We start from the raw sequence: 12,221 nt of genomic DNA, 5'->3' as shown, positions 1-12,221 counted from the left end.
CCATCGGGGGATTGAAGACAACCCCGACAAGATCAAGTCCATTGACCAGATCCAAGCGCTAAGGACAGTTAAGGATCTGAGGCGCTTGACGGGATGCGTTGCCGTGCTGAGCAGATTCTTCTCCAAGTCTGTCGAGCGTGCCCTTCCGTTCTTCAAGGTTTTGAAGAAGGCGGGACCTAAGAAGTGGACCACGGAAGCAGATGCAGCTCTACAAGAGTTGAAATCCTACCTATCATCTATGCCTACCTTGGTTGCACCCAAACCCCAAGAACCATTGTTTCTATACTTGGCAACAATCAACTAAGTGGTCAGTGCAGCTTTGGTTGCGCAGTGAGTGGTGGATGAGGTAGAAAGCGGACAGATCATGGGGGAGTCAGAAAAGGATTAGGACAGTAGTGAGCACGACAACAAGAGCAACCCCAAGGACGCGACGAAGAAAGTGGTGCAACGCCTAGTGTACTTTGTCAGCTACATATTATAGGGGCTAGATCGAGGTACTCTGGCGTGCAAAAGTTGGTCTTTGGTCTCATTCTGGCCTCAAGGAAACTGCACCACTACTTCCAAGTCCATGAGATCATAGTTGTCACTCGTTTCCCGTTGCAAAGGATACTCCGAAACCCTGAGGAAACTGGTAGAATAGTGGAATGGGCTTTGGAGTTATCCAGCTTTGGTTTGATGTTTGAGAGGACTTCAACCATTCAGAGCAGGGCATTAGCAAAGTTTATTGCAGAATGGACGCCAACCCCTGATGAGGAAGGGACAGAGACAACTCTCCCTGGCAAGGACTCCCCACAAGAATGGATTATTTTTTTGATGGTGCTTTCTCACTACAAGGCACAGGGGCTGGTGTTCTTCTTGTTGCCCCCTCCGGGAAGCACTTGAAGTATGTCGTCTAGATGCACTTTGCCCGGGAAGAAGCCACCAACAATACAACAGAGTATGGAAGGCTCCTTGCCGGGCTCAGGATTGCAGCAGAATTGTGAATTAAGAAGTTGATCATTCGAGGAGATTCACAGCTAGTGGTGAGACAATTCAACAAGGATTACCAAAGCCCATTCATGGAAGCATACATTGAGGAAGTAAGGAGATTGCAGGATCACTTTGACGGGTTGCAAACAGAGCACGTACCCTGTGCGGAAAATAGCATAGCTGATCACCTGTCAAAGTGTGCTGCGCAGAAGTTTCCCGTGGAACCAGGAACTTTTCTTCTCCATCTCTCTCAACCCTCCGTGTCACCATCCACAATGGCCCGAAAAAGGAGAAAGATGGACTATGGTAAGCCTCTCCCGGCAGAGCCATCCACTCTCGACAGAGACCCTGTCGGAAACAACTCCTCACAGCCTGCCGGACCACACCCTCTAGCTAGGCCTATGGACCACACGAACGAGGCTGGTGCTCCCGCAGCCGAGGAGGTGCTGCTAGTGCTTGTTGCCGAGCCTTAGGCTCCAACTTGGGCAAGGCACATTGTCCACTTCCTCCAAACCGGAGAACTCCCTAGCAATCATGATGAAGCTGAAAGAGTAGCCTAGAGGGCCAGTATATATCAGTTTGTCGATGACACTCTGTACAGAAGGAGGCCCAATGGTGTGAAATTGAAGTGTGTTTACAGGGAGGATGGAAAGGAACAGCTGGCTAAGATTCACAAAGGAATGTGCCGCTCACACACTGGATCAAGGGCATTAGTTGGGAAAGCATTCCAGCAAGGATTCGATTGGCCCACAGCCCTCCAAGATGCAGTTGAGCTCGTCACGAAATGTGAAGCCTGTCAGTTCCATTCCAAGAGAACACACCTGCCTGCCCAAGCCCTTCAGACAATCCCTCTATCATGGCCATTTTTGGTCTGGGGGCTCGATATCCTCGGCCCCTTCCCTCGAGCAATCGGGGGCTTTGAATGGTTGTTTGTTACCATCAACAAGTTTACAAAGTGGCTGGAAGTGACTTCCATGAGAAAGGTTACTGCTCAGTCAGCTATCAAGTTCTTGAAAGAATTGGTGTGTCATTTCGGAGTTCCGGCAAGGATCATCACAGACAACGGCAGCCAATTCGTGAGCCACACCTTCATGCAATATGTTCACACCCTCGAATGTAAAGTCTCATTCGCTTCTGTGGTACACCCCCAGAGCAATGAACAAGCTGAGAGGGAAAACACTGAAGTTCTCTATGGACTCAAGACAAGAACGTTCGATATGCTGCAGAAGCACGGCAGGCGGTGGATCGAGGAGTTGCCGGTAGTTCTCTGGTCCCTCAGAATGACACCTAACCGAGTTACAGGGCAGACACCCTTCTCCCTGGTCTATGGGGCAGAAGCAGTTATCACCATGGAACTCATTTATGGGTCCCCTCGAGTGCTTGCCTATGATGAAATAGCACAAGGTTAGCACCGGCATGACGACACTGGGCTGCTACGTGTGCTGCACGCTACCAGCAAGCCCTGCGTCACTATCATAGCCATATGGTTCATGCCCAGTGTTTTGAGGAAGGTGACCTTGTCCTTAGGCGCGTTCAGTACGCCAAGGGTACAAACAAGTTATCACCGAAGTGTGAAGGCCCTTACCTAGTGGTACGAGTCACCAGACCTGGCGCAGTCCATCTGGAGACCGGTGATGGCACGTAGTTGCAAAACTAATGGAATACTCAGCATCTCCGTAAGTACTACTCGTAAGGTGCGAGGACACCGGGCACCGCCTGGCAGCCACCCTTTTTGTACATGCCTTGCCTCAGTTGCATGTAACCCCTTGTACAAAGCCGGGGCGATGACCCCATTCAAGATAAAATAAAGAAGCGCTGTGGGGGGGGGGTCCCGATCGAGATCGGATGCATGCACAAGCACATCTAGATCACTTCATACGCATTTCATGAGCATTTGCATATGCATATAGAAAGGAATGCATCCTGCATTCATTCTCATCTACATGGAGTTGCAGGTTCCATCTGTGAACTTGACTCCGACAAAGGACGAGAAGATTGCACGACACCGTAGTCCTCGACAAGCCAAACAGATAAGTTTACCTCTTGTCCATTACTGTTCTATAAGCTATAACTTGTGCATAGAGAAACCTCGTCGCTCTCTCAAAACCAGGGAGCTCCCATCCTTGGTTCAAATGCTGCTTCGGCCTGGATGGTTGCAGTGGCCCTTGGTAAAAAGGGAGTGAGCGGGGGGGGGGGGGGGGCTGGTGCCTCGGTCTGTTCCCCGATAGACATGGTTCTCCAGCAAACAAAAAGGGTGCCGGTAGGATATCCTGCCAAGAAAACTCGTTTAATTACATTAAAGAGGTACTTCACCACTGCGTGGACATATACATGCACGAGTTCTCGGAAAGGTCTATTTATTTCATTGACATGCGAATACAAGTACAAGCATTACATAACACAAAGATGGACTTGAGAGATTACATTATTCGAATTAAAATTTGGCGATTGCCTACAGTTTAAGATTGAAAAAAGATAAGTGCTCATTAAACTCCTCTCCCTATCCCTCTTATCCCAGGTATTGCGGTGGGAAGAGAAGAGGGCTGGCGCCACCCCGGTCCTTGCCAGGAGCTGGCGACCCCAGGCTGACAAAGTCAGGAGTGGCGAGGCTGTGAAGGAGGTAGATGTGCGGGGCACCATGACGGCTCCCTGGTCACCACCCCCAGAACCGGGAGGGGGGCTCCAGCACAGGCACCGGCAGAAGAAGACACCGACGCCCAGCCAGAAGACCCCAAAAGGAGGCAGGAGCACCAGGGGAACGAGCCTTTTCCCGGCAACTAGAAGAAATGGTGATGACGACGCTAGGAAAAGGGGGGAAGAGCTAGGCCGACGGGCAGCTGATCCCCAGTATGACATGAACGCGTCGATGCGGTCGTGCTCCTACTGGGTGGCCTGCCTCTCGTCTTCTCCTTCTCCCCAGGCTTCATCTCCATCAACACTACTTCGGGAAGAGGCTGAGGCCCCAGTACGGCGCCCCCGGCAGAGAAACAGCAAGCAGCCAGGATGACGAAGGGGCTCGAGGCGTGCCGCACCCCACCTTGGCGGGCAGGAAGGCGCGCCTCTCCTCGACATCAACTGCAAGGCCTCTGGGAGGGGTGATGCTAGGATTACCAATGATCTCCAGCCCTGCCTCCGGGACGAGCATTGAAGAGACTAAAAGATTCTCCATGCCAAGGAGAAGACTCACTCCCCAAGCATTAGCATCAGCATGAGGATGCCTCGAGCCAGAGCCCGAGGGCTGGCCCCAGGCTTCCTTCTCAAGCATGACCAGCAGAAATAGAAAATGAGGAGAGGAGGACCACGGAAATGGATGACTCCGCCCTCCTCCGATCCTCACTTTTATAGGCCTGGCGGGGAGGGGCAGCGGCTCCATCCACGGGTGGTCACCGCCCTCGTCTGCCAATTCAAGACGAGAGGGCCCTCCCCAAGGTACACACCCATGACACGCGTCTCTGTTACCTATCCCGCGTGATGCATGCTGCAACGTGGCTAAGGTAAGGGCACGCTGTGGGAAGAGTCAATTGGTAGTTTCTACCCCGTGTGCTAAAGTCATTCACGGGACATTACTGGAGAAACCCCACCACTATTGGCTTTATGCCGCACGCGGGAAAATCAGAAACTAGCCCAGAATCAAGGTTGATGAAACAACAACAGAAAACTTAAGGGGCCAACCCCTTCAGCAACCTTGCCTGTGCATTTATTAGGCCCTACCCCGACGATGCTCAGGAGCGCGTTCGAGGCAGGCCCGGGGGCTTCTGTCAGTGCAACAAACCTTGGGTCTGTTGACCAACCGTGCACAAGCACAAGATCAAGATTGAAGCACCAGCTTAAGTCTGAGATTGAAGAACCAACATGCAGCTCAAAAGGACCAAGATTGAGCCTAAGGAGCAAGATATCGGCAAGAGAAGGGCCTCCCTTGCTGGGCAGGCGAGCCCAACAAGGGGCGAGGCCACCACCAAAAGCAAGCAACCGAGGGTCCCCGCAGAGCCTGCCGGGGCTCGCGGGGGCAGAACCGCCCCACCAACCACTCAAGCATGACTCACATCGTCAATCAGCGTGGTGTCAAGCCGCAAGATGATTAAGTGGCATCCATTCACCACATGGCAGCCATTTCCTACAAAGAAGCCTACAGATGACACCCGTCCTGCGACGTGTCAAGAGAGCAGATGCGGAGCTGGCAAGATAGCCTGGCAGGCCTTGCTGGGCGCCGAGTGATGTGATATTGAGCGGTGCATTTAATGCACCCTGTCAGCCGACATAGTTAGGTATGGTAGCATTGTTTGCTATCATATCAGTGAATAATGACCACTTTGCCATTGTGGTGAGCCCTTAATCTATAAAAGGAGGCCCATGGCACTTGTAGGAGGGGTTATGTAGCGACCCAACCTTAGACGGTCAAGTCTTTGTGCTTAAGTGTCATCCCTGGGTCGGTATTGTGACACATAATACTCAAGGATTTATAACAGAGGTAAATCACATGTATACAGTAATGTAAATACTATTACCTCAATCCAAATAGCGGAAGTAACAACAAGGTTGTGGATTCCCATCAACACCAACGGCAAAGTTGAGTGTAGAAATTATAACCCTAACGTATCACTTACTCGTTGTAAGATCCCAACAATATGAGACGTTGCAGCCATGTAGGTCAGTACATTGAATGTACTGGCAAATTCACACCATAGAATAATAAGGAGAATGTCTATCTCTATATGCATATTTGGCTGGTAGAGTCTCTACGGTTATCATTTGTATAAAGCTAATTTTTCCCTACAACAAAAGGATATACTTTATTTAACTACCAAGTTGGTTGAAAAAAATTATTGAGAAGGTTCCTCCAACTCAATCACAAAATAACAATATTAACCCCTCAAATTTATTAAGTAAAGTGACGAGATCAAACCAATAATTCAATTACCAGATACTCAAGATGTCCATAACCGGGGACACGACTAACCATGATTAGTTTGCACACTCTGCAGAGGTTTGTGCTCTTTTCCCCACAGGACTCGATCTCCTCCATTGTATTTCTCGCAATACATGATGTTTGAGAAACTGATGATCGAGACACAATCTTTCCAAAGAGGTCCCCTTAACCGATAGATAGGCCGGTACACCTACAATCCCCTACATCTGCTAGCCCATCATGGAAAGGTTTCCCACAACTTACTCAACTATGCTAGAGCCCATAATGGCTTGTGGCTGCACATGGAAGTTTCTAGCATGATTAATCTTATGATCCCTTTGAGCCTGGGTGGCATTCCATAGGGTGATCATACGGGTACTCCGGGATCCCCTTGGGGAAGCACTGGATTCTCCAGGTGCCCAGACAACCACTGGGTGCTCCAAGGTGCCTCAACCAATCCACCGAGATGTGTATTAAAGTAGCCACCTTAAGTCAACCCTTATTTAACAACTCTCACATCTGTCATGGATACACTCAACCAAACCATGTCTACGAGCATAGCATAGCAGTATAAGCATAACATAGAAGTAACTCCCAAGGTTTACATAAAGGACAATAGGTTCTACCACATCAACTACTTCCCAATACCCACAAGTATTTAAGTCCTAACCATGCAGTGTTTGAGGATTGAAACTAATGCATAAAAGCTGGGAAATAAGGGATATGATCAAAGTGTGAACTTGCCTCGTACTGTTGATGAAGATGATTCACACTCATAACTCCTGATAGTTCTACTCATCACACTTTGGTCAATGTATGAAAAGCAAGCAATAGTAACCACACATAAGAAATCATGCAAAAGAAATCGAAGAAAAGACTTCGAAAAACTTCGAAAACAAGCAATTAACTCTTGCAACAAAAAACAATTTCTACCAGTACCAAAATTATGTTGATTTGGTCTTATCAGAAAGTTTAGGTCAAGAGCTTCGATTTGCAAAAAGAATCAACTAAATAGGAGTTACAAAACTCAAGTTATGATCAAAAGAAGTTTGAATATGAATCTGAACAAATTTCGAAATTTGAAAATTTCAAAAACTTGATGTGACAGGTTCACTAGATAGGTGAAAACGAGACAAAACTATAGGCGCTGGTTTCATCTAATTTGGATGAATGAGTAAAAAGTTCTATTTGAAAAATCAGGGCCAATCTGTTTTACGGAAGAAAAATAGCTATGGCTAAAAGAATTCTAGGTCTAATGTATAAATACAAAGACTAATTGATAAACTAATTATTATACCATACTAGTCTAAAAATAATAAACTACGGAAGTATAAAAAGAAAAAATGAAGAAATATACCTTTATAAGGTAGAGAAAAGACGACTTCGGAGAGGAGACAATTTCCAGAAGTCTCGCTGAAGAGGAGAAAAATATTTTTCTTTAATAAATCTAGTCAAACAAAAATATTGATTTAACCCGAATCAGATGATTTTTGGAGACTCTATGGGTCCATATTTATACATGGAAAAGAGGTTTAGGGTTCAGAGGCTAAGCAATGTGGGAGTAAACATATACGTACGTAGATGAAATTTGAAAATTATCATGGGCTAAAAGTTTGGCCCGGCCGCGCGCACTGTAGTTCTTTTTTAAACAAAAAAATGGTGGGGCGCCCGATGCCACTATGCTGCACAGGTGCGCGACAGTTAGTTCCAGGTGCACGCGCAGTTTTTTTAATAGAATCAGAAAAGAAAAAACTGAATAATGAAAATAAAATTAAATTGTACATAGGCATATTATATATAAAAAATTTCAGAAAAAGATTTTCTAAATGATGAACATATTTTCAGCGGTAAATAAATTCCACAAAAAATAAAATAAAGCAAACAGTGCTACTGCTGCAATAAAACCTCATAAAATCATTTTTAAAATACCAGAATAAGTTCAAATTTATTTCTCTCCAATTTTCTAATGTAGGGAATCATTTTACCATAATTTCCATATATTTTATTTTTGGAGAAAAATAATTTGAATAAAATCCAAATAACTCCAAAATGAGAAATAATTTCAAAAGGGACTTTCAATTTGATTCTTTTAAACTCCCAACTCCTATTTCATATGATTTGTAGAAGTCATTTTATCTTCTCTCATGAAAATCATTGAGTTGCTTAATGTTTCTGAATTGAAAAAATATTTCCAAATAAAAATTCAAATCTTTTCAAAACCCCTTACATCTATTTAAATTGAAGAAGTCATGTCATCTTCTCTCCAGGGTTATGTGATGAAAAGAATTTGAATTCATGGAGATCAAAATGCAAAGTGAAAGTTTGGGAAAGTCCTTTTATTCCCTCTCATTTAACTTTCAAAAGTTTCAAATTTCACTCAATTGTACTCAAGCAACCACACCACAAATCAAACAATTAATCAAAACTATTTATTTAATATAACATTCCAGAATTTAGAATTTTGGGATGTTACAAACCTACCACCCTTAAAATGAATGTCGTCCTCGAGATTCGGAGAGGCTAGCAAGAAATAGGTTAGGGTTTGGGGGTCTCCTCAAAATCCATCGATTGTCGCAGGAGGGGGTCTGGGTGCTACCACCCTTAGAAGCATGGTTACGGCTCCATCAAAACTCATATACTTTCTCCTTTTCATTGACAGTGTCGAACCTCTCAAATCTTCAGGATAATTCTTCTCTGGGACCTTCCGATAGTGGCATAACCTTCTTCCTCAATTCTTGTGTCCTTTCATCTCGGTAAGGTTCTTATGTGACTGGGTCTGGCACCAATACTAAACAATTATCGATATCTCATGGTGGTCAACCATTTATGGTTTCTCCTGCAGGAAATGGGTCTGTGTTGAACCTCACCGTAGAATTTTGGGATGTTACAGGTTAGAAGGTTGAAAAGTTGACAACCCCAATCCACCACATACATGTAGTTGCCGTAGGCCAACCTTGCCGGGCAAGTGTACTACACACCACCACATCCATTTCTCCATCAATCCACTAAAGAAGGAGTAGGGTCTTACGCCTCGCGGTGGCCCGAACCTGCGTAAAGTCGCTTGTGTGCTCTCTGCCGCGTGGCTGTACACTGGTCTGCTCTTTGTGCAACGCGTCCTCCCCCTGCCGAACCAACAAGGGGCCACCTGGTCCCATAGGTGGCCGCGGAAATCCCGCGACAGGCGTCGTGTAGGCATCGGGGGTGCGATGGCTATCAGTGGCGTTGAAGCAGATCTGCGACGGTAGACGGGTGCATCGGGGGATAAGTCCCATTGCGGTGGACAAGAAGGTCGTGTGAGCGGCCCCGACAAAGAGGACGACAGTGCCGATGAAGCGAGAGGACGCGATGCAAGGCTCCTGGTCCATCATCATGGATGAGAAATGTCCATCTCTAGTAGTTGACGATGCGGTCTTGGTAGGCGCTCTGGCATGACGGGGGACGGCGCTGATGGATGGGGTGGAGGACGGCGGTGATGGATGGGGTGGCGGACGGAGAAGGCTGGTGTGGGGATGGTGTTCTAGCGCGGACGGTGTATGAATGGGAAAATGGAGGGAGAGGTATGGGGAACCATGTTTTTGGGACGCGCCTGTCTGAAATATGGGAAAGTTACGAACTTAGCCCCCGTTTGAAATTTAGACGTCTCGTTAGTTGGGGATAGGAGGGTAATCTCGCATCTCGCCAATATTTGCCCAGAGCGATTTCGGGCGAGGAGAGGGTGTTTTGGCGCCCACAGTTGGCGCCCATGGTGTATGAACGGGGCTGACAGGTAGGGTCGTTGTGTCATATCTGAGTGAAGTTACAAACCTGCCCCTATTGAAAATATTTGCCTACATCGATTTCGGCCGAATCGAGTTTGTTTTGCCGCCCACCATGTATGAACGGGGAAATGGAGGGAGAGACAGATTTCTTTTGGATGAGCTTGAATCAAATGTGTTTTGCCGCCCCTGTTTAGCGCCCATCGTGTCGGAATGTGCTCAGAGGCGGTCGTGTCACGTCTAATTGAAGTTACTAACCTACCCCTATTTAGAGCAATGGAAATCAGGCCGATGGATTGTCCGTGTAAGGGGTAGACAGTAATTTCCATCTCCCAGACACTGGCTTCGGGCAACCGATGTGGGAGTGGACATTTTGCCGCTTCTTTCGAATTTTGGGACAATAAGAATCCACGTTTACCCTAACAAGTAAATTCGAATCCATTTTCTATTCCTATACGAATATTTATAAATAATTCTTTCTGTTTTTATATATCTTCAAAAGCACGACAAAGATGTATCCCACAGTCATATATGAATATGATTTACAAATGCCAATACTCGAATTCAGATGCTAGAATCTAGTTTAAGGTGAATTCAAATATTGGAAACCACTTTATGTCCAACTCAAGTGTCACACGCAGCATAATGTGTACACCCATTTAGATATGTACATAAGCGATGTATCAAGATTCGAAGACAGAGTTAATCAGCCAATAATGTACAAAACTAACAGGCATATAAACACTTATAGAGTATATGGATCAATAATATCAACTAACATACATAAGCCAGTGTCACATCCCTAGCTTCTGGAATTGCACTAGGGTAACTTCATGTGTGCATCATGTTTAAACTTTGAAAGAAACTTGAAATGGGGATTGCCTAAACCCTAGCATTAAAGTAATTTACTAGGTTCAACCAAACTATTTCCAGTAAATCCAAATGGATTTAAAAAATGTTCATCATTCTTGGAAAAAAACTGGAAACAGTAACTAGAGGTGATGCACATTTTTGCATGACATATTTGGTCTCTCGATTAAATCATACTCTATTTGCATTTGGGCATTTAAATGCTATTAAATATTTTAAATGCTCAAATAATCATAAACGAAAATGTTTACTGTAGGATATATTCCCAACAGTGATCATGAGTAGTTTCATGATTTTTGGAAGTGTCTAAGTATTTTTAATAAATCCTTAAAGACTATAGAATAATAGAAAACAAAATTAAAAACAGAAACAGAGAGAGAGAGAGCGCTACCTGGACTTACCTCTGCATCCCACCTGGCGGCCCAAGTGGCCGGCTCAGCCCACCACCACCTCCTTCTCTGTCGCCTTCCTCCTCGCGCCAGTAGGCAGAGGGCGTGTGCCCGCGCCGCGCCGGCATGCGCCAGCCACCTCCTCCCTGCCTGGCTGCCCCTCTTTCCCCTGGATGTCTCTCGCGATGCCACGCTACCCCCAAGCCCGTGGGGATCGCTCCCTCTCTTGCTCGTTCCGTCCCGCGCCCGCTCCGCACCATGGCCGAAGCCACCGCAAGCTCACTGTCGTCGTTCGCATAGTCACCCCATTCCCCTCGACCGCTCGTTGTGTCTACGAGATCCTCCACATCTTCCTCTTCGTCCACGCCGAGCCATGCTTCACCGGGAGCCGTGCATCATCCTCACCACCGTCGTCTTCAACCTCGGACGTCCGAGATCGCCGGCGTCGATTCGCTCCGTCCAGGCCATCCCCGAGCACGAAGAGCTTCTCTACCGGTTCCTTGTGAGCCCCTCTTCCTTCGCCCCTCTCCCCGCCGTCCTTTCCTCCCCCCAGTCGTGGTTTCCACCTCGGTCGGAGCTCGCTGCCACCGTCGCAAAGCTCGCCGTCAGTAGCCACCCCGCCTGGCCAATCCAAGCACGCAGTCGTGCTCCGGGCTTTCTCAGGAAGCCGTAGCGCGCCTCAGGCCGTCCGCTCGTGCACCCTAGCCCTCACGCCCGTGCAAGCCGCAGCTGTGCCGCCGTGGAACTCGACGCCGTCGACGTTCCCGGCCACCCTAGCATCACCCGAGGCCACCAACCGACGCGCACCCTTGCTCCGGTTCCAACACGCCCAGCCCCGCTTGCTCCCGTCGCCGGAGTTGGCCGGACGGGGAACGCCGCCGCCTCTGCTTACGCCGGCGAGTAACCGCCAGCCTAATCTAGCCATTAGGCACTAATTGCCAATTAGGTTAGCACCTGAGCCAATGACAGCCGGGCCCCACGGATTTATTTGACCCACTAACGAAATTATTTGGACTTAATTTGATTCCAGTGGACCCACACGTCAGCATTGACTTTGCTGACGTGGCCTTTGACCGGTCCCACCTGTCATTGACTCGAGCCAGCATTGTGTCACTGACCAGTAGGCCCCACTGGTCAGGTTTGACCTGGCCAGCCACAGTTGACCTGATGACGTCACTCTTACGTCAAGCTGACGTAGTAAAACCTTTTCTGCATTTTAAATAAATCTAAATGATTTATTTATTTTCAGAAAATATCCAAAACTTTGAAAAATCATAGAAAATAATCTATAACTCAGATTGAAAAGATTTATATTTGAAAAATGATCAGAAA

The sequence above is a fragment of the Triticum aestivum genome, chromosome 6A (assembly GCF_018294505.1).
Source record: "Triticum aestivum cultivar Chinese Spring chromosome 6A, IWGSC CS RefSeq v2.1, whole genome shotgun sequence".
Lineage (NCBI taxonomy): Eukaryota > Viridiplantae > Streptophyta > Magnoliopsida > Poales > Poaceae > Triticum > Triticum aestivum.
Note: the sequence above shows the minus strand (reverse complement) of the source record.